General features: G+C 36.2%; 1 pseudogene; it reads right to left on the reverse strand.

Annotated features, from left to right (window-relative positions):
* LOC143615923 (E3 ubiquitin-protein ligase At4g11680-like) overlaps window positions 1–12,080 on the reverse strand; it is a 35,560-nt pseudogene extending 23,480 nt beyond the window's left edge.
* Between the last annotated feature and the right edge of the window lie 5,131 nt (window positions 12,081–17,211).

The following is a 17,211-nucleotide window of genomic DNA, read 5'->3' on the forward strand; positions in this document are numbered from 1 at the left end:
TACTGTATATAGAATCGTATGCAGGTCCCTATTTAAGATGCATCGAGGATCCTGAAATACAAGAGGTACTCCAAGACTTACACGAAGGCGATTGCGGCAACCACACATGGGGGAGGGCATTATTCTCCAGGATACTTAGGACTGGATACTTCTGGCCAACAATGAAGAAGGACGCAATTGAGTACTCAAAGAAGTGTGATGCTTGCAAAAGGCATCGAAACATCCTTCATCAGCCAGTCAAAACCGATGTATCCTATATCCTCTTCATGGCCTTTCATGTAGTGGGGAATGGATACTGTTGGCAAGCTACCAAAGGCACCAGGCGGAAAGGTCTTTATGCTTGCTATGACAGGCTACTTCTCTAAATGGATTGAGGCAGATGCATTCGTGCAAGTCCGAGAAATGGAAGTTATATCCTTCATTAAAAGAAACATTATAACTAGATTTGGTATCCATCTGAAATTGTTTGTGATAATGGATCCCAGTTTATTGGGAAAAAAAACTACTAACTTTTGTGACAGTTGGGGCATCATGATGATTACTTCTACACCAGTTCACCCTCAAGCCAACGGTAAAGCAGAATCATGTAACAAGATCATCATCAACAATTTGAAGAAGAAACTAGGATCCAAGAAAGGCAAGTGGGCTGAGGAACTTCCTTATGTTCTTTGGGCTGATAGAATGACACCAAATAATGCAACGTGCCAAATACCCTTCTCATTGGGTGTTTGGATCAGAAGCAGTAATTCCTACAGAGATGGTGGTTCCTACAGCCAGAACAAGCATCCGCAATCCTGAGGGCCACTAAAGAAATCCTTCTCGAAGACTCGGATAATGTTGAAGAACTTAGAGACCTAGCCAAGATCAGAATGGCAGCATATCAACAAAGGGTAGCTGGGGCATACAACAAGAGTATCAGGATCAGAAGATTCCAAGAAGGAGATCTAGTCTTGAGGAAAAGCCTTCCAAAATACAACCATTCTGCCGAATGGAAAGTTATCACCTAAGTGGGAAGGTCCATATCTGATCGAGTCGGAGGCAGGAAAGGGGTCATATCATTTGCTCACCATGAGAAGGCGACAGGGTTACCAAGAGCATGGAATGCTATCCATCTCAAGAAGTACTTTTTCTGATCAGGATCAAGTATCCTCTGAGGATCGAGTATCCTTTAAGGATCAAGGATCCTAAAATTGGTAATATCTATCTGATCTCTTATTCATTTAAGATTCTTATTGATCTAATGATAATATATTCTTAACGTTTGTTTTTTCCAAGTTTTAAATAATAATGCAGGATTCTAATTAAATGATCAATAACTAAGAGGTTGGCCACCTTTCCTTCATGTTTAAGGTACTTAACTATTTTCCTTTGGCCTAGCCAATGATTAAGATGTGACCCCCCGATGGTCATATCTTCCAAGGTTTAAAAATTTTCACATTTCTTATAAATTAGAGTTTCTACACTCTCGCCTGGAACGCACCGATTATCCAACGTATAGTTCGGGGCAGCGGAACCAGTACACGCTTAGTGGCTGACAATTTCGTTGTCTTAGGCTATATGGAGGATCCTACGATTTATGATAGACGTACCATACCACCAGTTTATAACATTTTCATGTTATCTCACGTTTGGGCTAAATCCCGGTTTGGGCGTGTCCCCAGTTAACATCCGTATTTTTGGGCTTGTCCCCAGTTTAGGCTTGTCCCCGGTTCGGGCTTGTCCCCAGTTCACGGGCTTGTCCCCAGTTGCACGGGCTTGTCCCTAGTTTATTTTATGGGCTTGTCCCCAGTTTGTTGGGTTTAATCCCAGTTTAATTTCATAAGTTTTTTGCCACAGGTATCCTAAGTTCAAATATGAGTATTACAGAAGTAATAACACTTGTGGATTCAAGATCATGGAAGGATCCTTACTTATAGTAACTTAGGTCTAATTGGACCTTATGGTATGATTTATACTTATCAGTTTACATTTACTTGGATAAAATCTTTCATTAACTCATTTTTGTCATGATTTAAGATCCTTAATATACTTTTTAGAAGGATATTCAATCCTTAGAACTTTTTACTAAAAAATATTCATCAAAGCTTACAACAAGACTAAAGCTATATTAAATTTACTTTCAGAATAACAAATAACAAGTGAATAGTCCAAAGATTTAAATTATTATTTATGTCACTTGGACTTACCCAAAAACCTTAAATATTGAATATATGAATTATAATGTGATTATACGAGTATATAAGATTCTCAGTACGAATTATACTCAAATGTACAACTAGTCGTATCGAAATTACGATTAATCGATGAACGGTTATTGAAACCCGAACGAATCGGGAATTACATTATAGACAAAATATATGATGTTTAGTGATGTTTACGAAGTATTAAAGCTTCGGGATAAGTGAATTATAGCACAGAAAAAGGATTTCGACTTATTAGTACGTCAGTACGATAAACGAAACCTTTAACATCAAACCAAGCAAGAGACGATCGATCAAGCCGAAAAAGATGCACAATTACCGACAATACGATGTGTTAAGTCATTAAATGTCATGGTTTAAGTTTTTAAAGTTTTTAAATCAGTTTTATATAAATTTTATTTTTAAGCCAAAAAACGACCGTCTTGGCCTCGTTTTGAGCGAAATTAAACGTTTAACCGAGAAACGAACTGAACCAGATTATCCACAATATTATCCGGATTATACAAAATCCAAATGTGTGGCCATGGGTTGAGATGTGGGCCCCACCCCACATCACAACTAGGACCGATCGGTCCACCTTAACCATTATAACATTTCATTTTCTTTTTTTAACATCCCAACCCCAACTTTCTCTCATCAATCTTCAACATTCATCCAAAGATCCAAGTTTTTAAGCAAGAAAACGAGGTATAGACCGAGTTATAATCGTGTTATTCTTCTTTTCTTGATTCATTTACAAGAAAGTGAGGTTTCAAGTGAAATATGGGTGAAAACTTGAGATGAAACCGATTCTTGGAGGATCAAGTGATGTATACAAGTTATACAAAGGATCTTGGTCCAAGAAAGTAGCTAAAAGAGTCAAAATCGAATTTTTACGGTCAAAATCTTTGTTTTGATGTTTTAATCGAAACCATCAAAGAAATGGCTTGATTGTGGGTATAACTTGCTTGGTGTGGTGTTGTTGTGCTTGTAAGTGTTGTATCTAGTGGCTAGCAAAGGCTAGAAACCAAGATCTTTGCGATCTAACGCTAGAAAACACAAGATAGTTCGGTTTTCGTATGATTTAGATAATTTGGACAGATTGTGATAGACCGAGAGTTGGGTCACGAAATTTCACAGAGATGATCTACACATGAAAATATGAGATCTGTGAATTTTTGGTAATTTTTGGATAAAGGATGAATATTTGGTGAATTTAATGCTCGGTTTTGGCCAAAAATGGTGAAAAATAGCTAAACATCATGAAAATTCTGGGAAATTTAAGATAAGCTTTTTATAACATATAAAAGTCACACACAAAATTTCAGGTTCATTGGAGAAGTCTAAGTAGGCTTTTCGGTAAAACGAGTTCTAAGGATTTCTAGCTCGGTTTTGGTAAAAATGGCATGAAAAGTGAGTTTTTGGTTCTGGAAAAATTACAGGGAACTATGTGGGTGACAGGGGTCATCCCAGAAAAATTTGGGATTTTTCGAAGGTCGTTTGGTATTTTCGACATATTTGGTGTTTAAATGACGTTTAAAAATGGTTAAATAAATTTTAGATATAAAAATTAATTCTGGAAAAATTTTATTAAATTCCTTACTGTCAAAATATGGTTTGTACAAAATTTCAAGGTCCGAGACTAGACGGATATTTATTTGTGCTAAATGGAACTTAAAAACAAACTTTTAAAGCTTAAAACGAGTAAACCGGCGAAGTTCGCTTAAGCGAGCTGACTGGTGTTTGAAAACTTTAAAAATGGATGATTTTTATGAAACTAAGTTAATCAAGTAAAAATAAATCATCCGAAAATAATTCGGATGATTTGAGTAATTTTACCCGATTTAACCGTTTCCGGTGTATTAAAGACGGAAACGGGCCCCGCGGCCAAACGGGGTGTCTAACCGAGCTCTAATTTCACCACTTTAATGAAAATATCAATAATAACTATTTTCGGGTCGTGTGTGGTCAAACTCATTTTTGTAAACATAAAGACGAATAACCGTGCTAGGCACGCAAAACGAGAAAACAAACTAACGGTAGTTTTGACTAAAGAACTCTAGGTGATATCATAATCTAAGTCCTGAAAAGTATTTCAGGGTTAACATTGTCCCCGGATCGTGTACGATACTGGGTTAGCAGTGTTCCCAGACGTACTGGTTAACACGAACTTAAGTTATATTGATAGAAATTGTGTAGTAACGATTTGGGGATCGTATTACAGATCTGTACCAGTAGCCATGCACCGTAGTACATCTTGCTCACAAGAAGGTGAGTTTTCACGAGCCCTTTTTACTGAACTGTTTTAAATATTTTCCCGGGGCGGAAAGAATGTTTTTATCAAAGTGTTTAAGTACATGCTGATCGCATGGAAATGAACGTATTTATATAATGTTTATTGTACGGGAATCATACGGTAATGAATTAAGATGGTAATTGTCTGAGTTGCTAACAGTGTAAGGCCCGAAACAGTGTTCTGGGGTAACCGAGTTCCCAGAGGTTATTAAATGTGTTTCTGGGGTAACAGAGTTCCCAGAGGTTATTAAATGTGTTTCTGGGGTAACAGAGTTCCCAGAGGTTATTGGAAGTATTCTGGGGTAACAGAGTTCCCGGAGGTTAATCGATATGTTTTGGGATTAACAGAGTTCTCACTTGTGGGCTCAGCATAATTACAACGCTTATTTATGATTATTATAATGATTTGTTGTGGTTTATTTAAATTAGTGAAACTCACCAACTATTCGTAGTTGACCCGTTTTCTTTACATGCTTTCTAGGTACACTCAAATCGGAATGAGTGATATGTGTTCGATGCTGTGTGCTATTTTGTGGAAGTCTAGAGATCTATATTTTGCATTAAATATGTTAATGTACTATCGGTAACACTTATGTGATAACGCTTAGATGGTTATGAAACTCAGAACAATGTAATACGTTTAAATTAATGTAGTGGTGTTTTCTTTATAAACAATGCTGTTGATATCAGATGTGTCTGTTGCATCCCGTGTACGTTTCCGCTGCGGTTACGGGGTGTTACAATACAACACACGAAACATGGACCTTTCACCTGATATTGATTGTGACGGCTATCTTTGTCACGTACGGATAGTCATACCATTCTGTTGAGTCAAAGATTTGACTTGATATGACTAAAGGGAGATTGGAATCTTATAACACTCCCAGAAATGGCTAAGTATGAAAACCGAGCACACTTGGACCTCCCAGCAAGGTTTTACCTGTCCTAGCAAGGTATTTTACCTTTCGGACAAGGTTATCTTCTTGAAGTCTTCTTTAGTGACAATCCGAGTAGAGTTCACTATGTCTAGCAAGGTTGTTCTTCATAGCCAAGCAAGGTTTACTTCCGAGAAGGCTCTTGGCAAACTAAGCTTTTGAAGCCTAGTATGTGGAAGATCTAGCAAGGTATTCTTTAATAAAACAGCGGTCCGAGCACGCTTGATGGAAGTTGATAAAGAGTTATCTTAAGGACTTCATCGGCAAGGTTCAACTCTGAGCAAGCTACAGTGTTACCAGCACACTTGTATTTTCTAATAAGTTATTCATTAACAAAGAGTTCAAAGGATTTCTGAAGAACAAGTTTGCTCGTTAGATCTTATCGGGCAAAGTCTGCTATGGTCAAGAAGATTGAAGTCTGCTAGATCAGCATTTTCTAAGGAAAATACTCTAAGTAAACTCTACCCGGAGATCTATTTACCAGCACACTTCAAGGTTACCGGGTCTACTCGTAAAGACAAAAGGCACAATGCCTACTCCCAGAAGACAAATGACACAAAGTCTACCCGGATGACCTGTTTTTACACTAAGTATATTTTTGAATATGTAATATGATTATGTACCTATCATTAGGGTTTCAAGAAGTCATGACATATTTCAGGTGGTGGCAGGCCTATAAATAGAATAATTTAGGTCATGCCTACCATAAGTTGGATTCGCCACATTACACTTTTAAGAAAAGAATCGAATATTCCTGATTAGTGTGTGACGGCTGTCCTAAGATTAATACGGATAAACATTCCTTACAAGAAACCCTAATCAATTTACATTTGTATGAGACCTTTCTATAAATGTAAATCTTTTGAGTCATTGTTTGTGTATGTTACATTTTTTAGTCTTAAACCAACAATTCTATTTGTTTCTGATTCTGCCGTTAACAAACAGTCAATCTTACCAAAAATACTAACGTCACCAACCTTCTTGTGTGGGTTGTGACATTTATTTTGAGTTTGAGTGATCAAAGTAAGGGATTGGCAAATGGTATCAGAGATTATTTTTTGTTGTTTTGTGTGAAGATTTGTTGCCTATTGTTGATTATTTGAAGATGAAGAATGACGTGAGCTGAGTATTGTTCCATTGAATACTGACGTCAGCAACTCTGCTCTTTCTTTATTCTTTCAGATCTACAATTTTGGGTTTCTTCTTTTACTCTGTTTTACATAAAGTTTGAATTTTTATCATTTGATCTTGCTCCAATTGAATCAGATACATCAGATCTGAAGAGCTTCTTCTCAGATCTGATTGATTTTTCAACTTTGATTTTTAATCTGTTTAAGATTTTCTCTGTTTTTCTCTAAAATCATTTTACAAAGGCACCAAAAATATATCTGGTTTTGAAGAGCAAAAGGTATCCACCAACAAAATTCCAATGCTTTATGGGCAAGAGAATTTTATCAAATGGAAAGTCTTGTTTGAGGCTGCTGTGTGCTATAATGACGTAGATATGTGAAACTCCATTACCTATGGGAGGACCCGTATCTTTTCCGCATCAGTGATGATCAGCTGATTAGGAGGTGTGTAGATGTCAAGGAGGGATGGCAGATTCTAAGCCATTGTTATGTGGGACCGATAGGAGGTCACCACGGTGCGAGTTCAATGGCGTAGAAGGTGTTTGTTTTTGGTTTTTATTGGCCTTCTATCTTTAAGGACGCGCATGCGTTTGTTAGGAGTTTTGATCATTGCTAGCTTGTCGGCAACATTTCATCACGAAACGTAATGCCCCAGAATGCTATTTAAGTTTGTGAGGTTTTCGATGTGTGGGGCATTGATTTCATGGGACCGTTTCCATCTTCTCGTGGGAACAAATACATACACTTGGCCGTTGATTATGTCTCAAAGTGGGTTGAGGCTAAGGCTTTACCCAAGAATGATGCCCCGAGTGGTAGTGTGTTTTCTTAAAATTCTCTTCGCTCGTTTTGGTGTCCCAAAAGCCTTGATCATTGAACGAGGTACTCACTTCTACAATGTGCAGATGGATAAGGAGTTGCAGCGCTACGGGGTCACCCATCGGTCTGCGACCGCCAACCACCCACATACTAGTGGACAGGTGGAAGTGAGTAATCGGGGAATCAAGCGTATTCTTAAGAAAACGGTTGGTTCAAATCGTTGGGATTGGTCCGACAAATTAGATGACGCTTTGTGGGCCTTCCGTATAGCCCACAAGACTCCGACTGGTACCACAACATTTCGGATTATTTATGTGAAGGCATGTCATCTTCCTGTTGAGTTGGAGCACCGTGCTTCATGGGCCCTTTAGAGGGTTAATCTTAATTTATCCGCCGCAGAGTGCTCTCGTTTCCATCAGTTGCATGAGTTAGAGGAGCTCCGGGATCACGCATATTCTCAGTCGTTTAAGTATAAGGACCGGACGAAAAAACTGCATGATAGAAAGTTGAAGGGCAATAAGCAGTTCAAGTGTGGTGATATGGTAATACTGTATAACTCCTGGTTGAGGTTATTCCTGGGAAACTTGAAATCCCGATGGTCGGGACCGTTCACGGTCACTGAGGTATTCCGTATGGCACTATTGAAATACAAGATTAGAGCGGGAAGTTTAAGGTGAACGACCATAGGTTGAAGCATTACATAGGTGAGCCGGTAGTTGATCAGACAGTCGAGGTGTTTTACCTTGACTCATTCACTGAGACATAGACGAGTTGGATGCATCACTCGGGAGACTGCTCAAGTTGTATAGTGTGTATTATGATTTTCTTTATTATCTGTTTTATTTTTGTTATTTATAAAAACATAAAAAAAATTAAAAAATTAATAAAAATCAAAAAATACAAAAACACAAAAATATGTTTATTTCTTATGTTTTGTTTTCTGTTTTGTACGCCGCTACAAGCAAGCGAGTTTGAGTTATTGCAGGAATTATTATGCGCATGGTAGCTCTGATGGTGTTTTGGAACTGGTTCTCCCGAGATTTCCACCGAGAATGAATTACTATACGGTCGCTCGATTGATACGTAGCTGATGAAGATTCTGCATATAACCAGGGGAGTAACCTGTTCTCTATTTTACTTTTTTCTATTTTAAGTTTTATTTTTATTTTATTTCTTTTCCTTGTTCTCATCGAGGACGATTTCGTTCTAAGTGTGGAGACGGGAATTTATTTTACTTAGTTGTAGAAAAAATATTGAAAAAAAAAATTAATCATAACCTTTTTGTTCTTTCGCTAAAAATTATGTCGGCTACTTAAGTTCGAGGGACATATACTTGTATATGTTTGGTCCTGTTATCTACCTGTAGACATACGGGGTAGCTATTGACCCGAAAACTGAAAGTGGCTGGGCAACTGAATATGAAAAAAAAATTAAGAAAAATGTCCCTTGAAAATTGATTTTGTTTTACGTTAAGTAGGAAATGATATTATTACCGTTGTGTTAACGAACTCTCGTAACTTTCGAAATATATAATATAATAATAAAAAAAGAGATGGTTTGAATATCTGATTTGGGATGTGTCGGTAGGCCCAACTAGCTTTGATAATTCTCTTCAGCAGTTTTTATATATATAGTAATTTGAAAAACGGTGAAACCGAATTTCGATGCTTAGGGAGGATTACCATAATTTGAAAAATTTGAGATGGTAAGTATTAAATGCACTCAAACCAGCACACCACCACATGTACATCTTTTTACGAGCTTAGAAATAGTTATATACTTTAGGGTGATAGAAAAACTATGTTATGAAAGTTATTTGTACTCTGAAAAGTTGTTCCAAGAAAAGCAGTTGTATTGAGATAGTTATGTATTGTAAAATGGCAAAGAAGCATTATTTTAAGTTAGTAAAAAGAGGCCAAAGATGACATACTAGGCGGGACTTAAAGTTTACGTGTTACCAAGGGGATAGTGACTATGAGGATACACTATTGGGGCTCGAAGGTTCTTAGTCAATAAATATCAAATTAGCAATTTATAGTAAAAAGTCCAGTAATATATAGGAATAGCTCGTACGACCTCCACATGACCATTCATCCATCAAATTTCACCAAGTGCATCTAATTAGTACCATCAACGAGTCCTTGGCTTATAGTGATTTGTCGAACCAGTTTGCTTCGACTCTAGATCTTCTAACACTCTTTGTCTGAGATGGGGTAGGTGTAGCCTTAATTTTTTGACATAAAACGCTTAATGCAATTGGGGGCTTGATTGGCTGGTGGCTGGGTTTAACTGGACAACAATATCGGCAATCGCAATCAATATGTCGAGTTGTTTTTTATGCATTAGTAACGTTAAATAATCTGGGAGTTTGTTGTTTTTCACTTGGTTATGATCCTGTGTATATTTCTTTTTCAGGGACGAAAAAGTCTTAAGTGTGGGGATGTTTGATGTGTTTTAAAACACACTTACTTTCTGTACCTTTTTATCAGGTTTTAAGTGCTTAATCGTATAATAAATAATAGTTATGGCATATTTTTACATGATCTTACAAAGTTTAATAATATTGTAGGTTATGAATTTTACAAGAGAAAAAGATTCGGGTTTTTGAAGTCATTAGAGGCCTTTATGATCAATTTCAAGACTAAAACTCAAGGCCCGACCCAAGCCCATAAGATCAAAGCTTTACATGATAATATATTAAGTTAAATAAAGAGAAAAAAAACCCTAAGCTAGCATCTCTAAGAGCTGATCGGACAACAAGCAAGAAAAAGAAAAACATTAAGTTTGTTGTTTGGTGTTGAGTTTGGTCGGCTTTGTGGTGTTTGATTTTGGGAGACAAAGGCTAAACATAGGTTTGTGTGGCTGTGAATAAGCTCCCACGGGAGCAACAATTCAACAAATATTATACAACAAAATAAATATTTAAACCAACCCTTGTTCAAACCTCCGATCGGGACAGCAAGCTTAAGAGAAAAAAAGATATTTTTCAAGATTGGTTAGCCAAGGAAAGATGAAGAAAGCCAAAGGTGATTCGGGACAGCAGCTCGGGGAATTTTTCATCATATAACTCAGCCACCAATTGGTAGTAAACACTCCATTAACTTTGGGTTCTTGTTCAAGATTCATACTTGTTGATTTGATCTTTAAATTGAATTGTTTTGCATTAGAATTGAAGATTGCGTTGTGCTTGATTAATTGATTGTTGAATGAGTTTAATTATTAATTGGTTGAGTTTTATGATGTTTATAATAAGATATACCGGCTGTCCAAAAGTTATTTTAGGCTAAAGTTGTTAGTTCAACCTAGGTTTGATGAATATTGTTAGGTTTTAGTAAGTAATATGGATTGTTTGATCATCATGACTTGAATTGTTAATGAAAGTTTGGTTTAATATTGAATTAGGTTGTGTTTAGTGGCTGAGATTTTCTTAATTATACTCACATACCCGTTGCTTTGATTTATTGAATTAGTTTTGGTTGATTATGCTTGTTAGACTCTTTACTTTGTGTTTAGAGATTGTTTGCGGGAAATAAAACCGTAGGGTTTAAGTGGGTGTGTTAATTGATTAGATTCAGCGGGTAGGCACCTTCTTAGAGACCGAGAGGTGATAAGAAGTAAGGTCGTCTCATAGCTTTTACTTGTTCGGATTAGGATCGCGCGAGAGCGGGTTCGGTTCTTGTCGGGTTTGGGTTTGTGAGCGATTACTGATCTAGTTTAAGTTAAACCAAATTGTTCCTCTATCCTTGGTTGCATTGTATTCGTTTCCATTAGGGTCATGTGTCGGTGAGACCGTGAGGAGAGACGACATTAGAACACTTTAGCAATTCGTTTCCCGGTTTGTTCTTAAAATCAACTAAGTGTAAGTTAGGGTTTGTTAGTGAGACCGAGAGGTGATCTAGGTTTCTTGAGAGAACCTTAGTTGTGTAATCCTTGGATACCGGTGTCGTGAGATTATTCATTCCATTAGCTTGTTAGACCTTCGATAGGATTCTTACCTAGGTAGACGTTTTCTCCAATTGCAGTTAAGTCTCAAAGTTTCGCTAAGTCTTTTTAAGTTTAGTCTTTTAATTTGGTTAAAGTAAGTTAGGTTAAGTAGTTTATTTATTAAAAATCATTTAAAAAATATTATTCTTGGGGAAGTCTTTTCTAGGGTTAGTGATCATTGACGATTTCACGTGTCCTCGTGTTCGATACTTGGACTTCCTAAGTTCTATGTTACTTAAGATCGGTACACTTGCCGGGTGTGTGTAGTTTATTTAGGAAAATCCGTTTTATAAATTTAAAGCTTAGTTGTGAGTTCTGTATAAAGAAACACCCTCTTAACACACATCATCGACTTTTCCTTTGAAGCTCTCACTTGACTTTCCTATTTTGAATCTTTCACTTGGTCTTGAGGGATCAACTCCAATAATCTTTTAAGTTCTGAGACCATCATAGTCAACTGTGAAAGGTACAAATTCCTTAATTTCTATGTCTTGTCTTTCCACTGAACTCTTGAAAAAGATTATCCTTTCCATATTGATTGGTTTATCATCTATGTTTCTCTTATTCCTTGATTTTTCATATTCTTCCATACATTCCACTTCCCCGATATTAAATAACTCTTGGTTTGAGAAAACAGGGTAAACATGAATGAAAAGATCATCAATCTTCTTCTTCATGGTTTCTTTTGTTTTCTTTGACATTTTCTCTTCTTTGTGGTACTTTTTAGGCAGATCTGTCATTGTTTTTCTTTGCCTTCGAACAATAACAAATATCAAATGATTTGTGTTCTCTTCTCATTTATTCATGATGTTTCTTCATTTTTGCTGTGATCTTGGGCAGCACTAAAATCTTGCTTATTCCTTTTGTTTAAACACTTATCAACTCTGATCAAGGTAGGCATTTCTCTTTTCCTTATCAACCTTCATGGGTAATTGTCATTAAAAGGTGGAGGAACAACCTTGTACTTATCTTCCTCCTTGATCTTGTTCAACTTCCCACAAATATTCCAAGTTGAACTAAATTCTTCAGAAAATCATTTTCAACTTCAAGTTGAGTATTCTTCAACTTTTCATCCAGATAAATTTTCTTCAATTCTTCTATGTCAGTGACATATCTGGATTGAATCATATAACTATCCATACAATCATGTTCCAGACTCTTAATCATTTCCTCGTAACTCAAGTCACTTATTTCATACACATTAATCATGCTTTGTTTCTTAAAACATTCACTTTGTAACTTTTCAACTGTCATTCTCTTGCAAAGTGTCCTGGTAATTGGCAGTTGTAGCAAATAGCCTAGGATTTATCAAATCCAATTATATCATTTGGTCCTTAAACTAATGACCTCCCAGTTCTGCTATACAGCCTCTTGCTTCTCACAGCTAGCATTGCAGCTTGCCACTTCAGATCCATATCTTCTAAGTCATTAGGATCAATTTGTTCAAGATCTTCTTCAACCACACTTGTATGAATCAGATTCTTTGCTACAAAAGCATTGTAAGACTCAATGAACATGGAGAAGAGAGCTTGATAATCACTTCCATGGTTCATATTTCCAGCATTATGAGGAGCATGTCCACTAGCCATTGAGGATGTATCATTGTCATCAATCAATTGGACATTGAATCTTCGTGGTCCAGATTATTTGCTTGACTGACCAGCAACAAACATCCTTGGTGTCTCACCACCATATTCACTTGGCTCTTTTATTATGGGAATCTGCTGTTGGTTCTTTGTAGACATATTTCCCATGGGTGCAATAAGAGCATTAGCCACTTGAAAATTTGGCATGTCTTCTTTGATCATATTATTCTCTATCATCTCTTGCTCTATTTCTTGCAAAAATCATATAACATCATCAAGCTTGAGGGCTGAAATGTTTGGTTTCTGCTTGATGAACTTGCTGGCAGTGTACCATTCTCCAGATAAAGATGACAACGATTTCTAATTTAGATCAAAATCTGTGATTGCAAGGTCAGTTGTTCTGATCTCAAATAGCCACGAACCTCTGAACAACACCCTCCCTAAACTTGAAACGGTCTAGTTGTTGCTTCAACCTGTCCTTCTTGATGTCCTTAAGCTCTGTGCTTCCTTCAAACATCTCTACTACAGCATCATACATTGCTTTTGCTGTAGTATGATGAGCCACACTGGTCAAGATTTTCTATGATAAACCATGCTTCAACATAGATAAGGCTCTGTCATATTTCTTTTTCATTGTTCTGTCAACTGTTTGGTTGTTTGTTGTGCCATCAGGAACATATGGCCCATTCGTAATCGAATTCCGCATCTCAACATCATTATAACAAACGGCAGCCTCAAAGAACACTTTCAGTTTGAGGTAGTCCATACAGCCTAGGAATCTTATTAGTAGAAACCTCTTGCTCATCCATTGATCCAGACATGTTTTTGGTATTTTAAAATATTTTTGGAGTTTAAAAATTACTTGAAAGAAACATAACAAAATTAAACTAAAAATCTTGAAAAACAACCAGATATGGGGACAAAATCCTCATATCTGATTTATCTTGACGGATAAGAGCAAGGTCTATAATAAAGGAAAGAACTTTAATGTAGATCTAAGTAAGAAAACACTTTTAAACCTTAACAATCTATGAAAAATGAAAAACTAGGCAGCTGACGTCACAAAACAATGTAACAATTGTCACCTGACGTCATTCTTCACCTTCAAAATCAACAATATTTAGCAATAGTTCTTCACAAAAGTAGCAAAAACATGCTCTCATAACACTTGTCGGTCCCGTATAGCTCACTTAATCGTTGAATCACTCACAATCGTAACACACACTCACGTGTTGACAGGAAGGTTACGAAATATTGTTTTTATGAAAAACCAGAGAATATTAAAGACGGAATCAATAAAACTCTTAAAATTTCTCAACGGACACGATAGTAACAAACACAAGAAGTAACTCAAAATATTTCCATGTATATTGTGAAGGATACATTGAAAATTAATTAGGGTTTCAAGGTGGAATGTTTGAATTCTTGGCAGCTTTTCCGTACAAGATAAAGATAGCTGGTAAATCACAATATTCGCTCAGTGTCCGTTGTTTTCATATGCGTGTGTAACAACCCACATTTTAGGCCTATAATTATTTTTAATTTAAACATAAGATTTAAATTTCCGGCTTTGATTACAATAACAAGAGTCTAGAATACTTGGCCCAAATAACTTGAAACTTTAATAACTAACCAATTACACTATAACACAACAAGTTTGACACATTAGGCTCCACCCTCTCCGTTAACACTTACAATGGGTTCGGGTCTTGATTACCAAGCCTAACTTAAAATTTTAAACATTGGTCTTTTATAAACTTAATATTTTATAATCCATTTAAAGATTATTCAACTAATTTGTAAAAATTACTAGCTTACCACATATAACTCAAAACATGAATATTAATATCAATACATACGTAAATTGTAGTATATAACTATCCCCCCCCCCTTGCATCTAGCATACTAAATAACCAAATTAATATGTGACTGAAACATAATTATGTTGTTATTGATTGTCAATTGCATGTTTTATTGAAGTTGAATCTTTGAGTAAACCTTAAATATGCATGAAAAGTGAAATTGAGATGCATGGTTGATGGATTATGGGTCTAGAGGATTGTATGCATGATTAATTGTTCATAGGTTATTACTTTGTTGGATTTTGGTGAAAGATGATGCTGGACAGAATCATAGATGGTGTTAATACGGCAGTAACTTAATGTTAATTATACGTTTTAAAGTGGTTATTAACTCCTTGATGTAGTATGTCGAATCTAGTTTCCAGGAATCCAAGTTTGTAATTTTTGGACATGTGGAAGTCACTTTTTATTAATTTATAAATTAGTTGTGCAGTTCTAATTCGGGATCCTTTTTATAGGATGATTTGTTAATAGCATATCTCACAAACGACAAGACCAATTGAGATGATTCCACCTCTAGAAGTTAATAAATTGAGTGTGGAATCTAACTAATTGGTCTTGCATTAATTGGATTAACCATGTAACAGGACTAGTCAAGAACATTTATTTGCGCATGATAATGACTACTGTGTACCTACTGTGTTGTTTTGATTCTTGTGATAAAATCCTATATGCTAAAAATATAAAATATTTCCCGAAACCTATCTCACGTGTGCTTCTGTGGTAAATTTTGGTATTTTTGTCTGCATATTATGAATAGTGAAATAGAGTAATCTTGACGTGTTAAATTCTGTCTTGGAAAACTTAGCTGCTGAATTCTTATTGGAATGTGTAAAGTTATTTGTTTGATCGATGTTGAGTTGTGTTTGACATATATGCCCTTGTAATTGATAATGTACTGAAAATATATCTTAGTAACATTAGATGCCATATGTGATCACACCCGTAACTTATCACCAATGTGTTGTCAAGTCGCACTTGTTTCACAAACGTAACACGAACACATCTCATGCATAACTTTTATGCGTCGAGTCTAGAGACTCACTCATGGTTCAAAACACTTAGAAATCTCATTTTTGTTTTAGAGCACTAGTGAGGATTTCTTTTACGCACGCTTTTCTCGGACTTCAGAAATTTCGCGACTGTGAGTTTCATGGCCCCTCTTAATTTTTAACGTTTTATTAGGGGGAGATAACATACTCCAAAAACTATAGATTGTGTTACTATGTATATATCACTTTTGAGATTAAGTGGCAACAAACCAACTAGGTCCTTCAGAAACAATCGAACCGGTTAATATTGGATGATAGTGAGTCAGTGTTGAGTAGTACTACTGGGTTTAACAAACCCCACCCAACTCTAAACTCGATTGTAGGCCGAGTGGGTGTAATTCTGGCTAACACATTACCATGGTCGTGGTTGAAATGGTGGCAAGGCAAACGTATAATCAGTCAGATTCGGTGTTAAACACTTAGTAATAAATGCTTGATAGGTTAGCTACCTACTGATATATATTAAAATAACTCTATCTGGTAACACCGAAACGAAACGATTACTTTACTTAAACCTGTGAAGTCACCAACCTTGTGTTGACACTTTTAGTATGTTTATCTCAGGTAGCCGAGGCGGGCGCGCGGTTTAGGACATGCATGCACTATTCTCAAACGTTTTAAATTGCTTTTAACTTTATCTTATCAGCTGTTGCTTTAAACCATCCTGTGTTGGCATAATAATTTACATTACGGTTTACGCTTCCGCACTTATTTCAGACTTGTATGTCTTTGTTTGTTTTTAAAAGACTTTAATGATGATGTTTGATATAGCTAATGACTTCGATCCTGTTAGTTCACACCCTCTAACGGTAAAATTTCGTTAGTGGATATTGAGGGTGTGACACGAATGAAATGAAAGATCTTCCTATGGTGTGTGACTATCTAGAAGTGTTCCCAGAGGACCTTCCGGGGTTGCCACCGGAACGAGAGATAAAAAAAAGTTAATACTAGGAGGACATCCCATTGCAAAGCACCGTGCCGCTTGGAGTCATCCGAGATGAAAGAGCTAATGTCCCAAATGCAAAAACTCCTCGACAAGGGTTTTATAATATCGAGTGTTTTCGTCGCGAGGTGTACCGGTGTTGTTCATGAAAAATAAAGACAGAAAAATGAGAATGTAACAACTCGGGTTTTCCATTTATTATATAATATCCATTATCCGACCCGTTTTCGTTTCCATGTAATTTTTAACAAAATATTTCGTTTACGAGTTAATAATATTTTATTATTATTGATTATATATTTAATTAATTATCTGAAAGAACTTTGAGTTAAATTCAATTTATACCCTAAACATAAGTTTTTAATCATTTTTGTATCAACACCAAAAGCACAAGGACTAAGTTGCAAAAATATGATTTAAATAATACT

Source organism: Bidens hawaiensis, unplaced genomic scaffold, assembly GCF_021521415.1.
Source record: "Bidens hawaiensis isolate Kalapana, Puna unplaced genomic scaffold, B.hawaiensis_p1.1 tig00044823_1, whole genome shotgun sequence".
NCBI classification, from domain to species: domain Eukaryota; kingdom Viridiplantae; phylum Streptophyta; class Magnoliopsida; order Asterales; family Asteraceae; genus Bidens; species Bidens hawaiensis.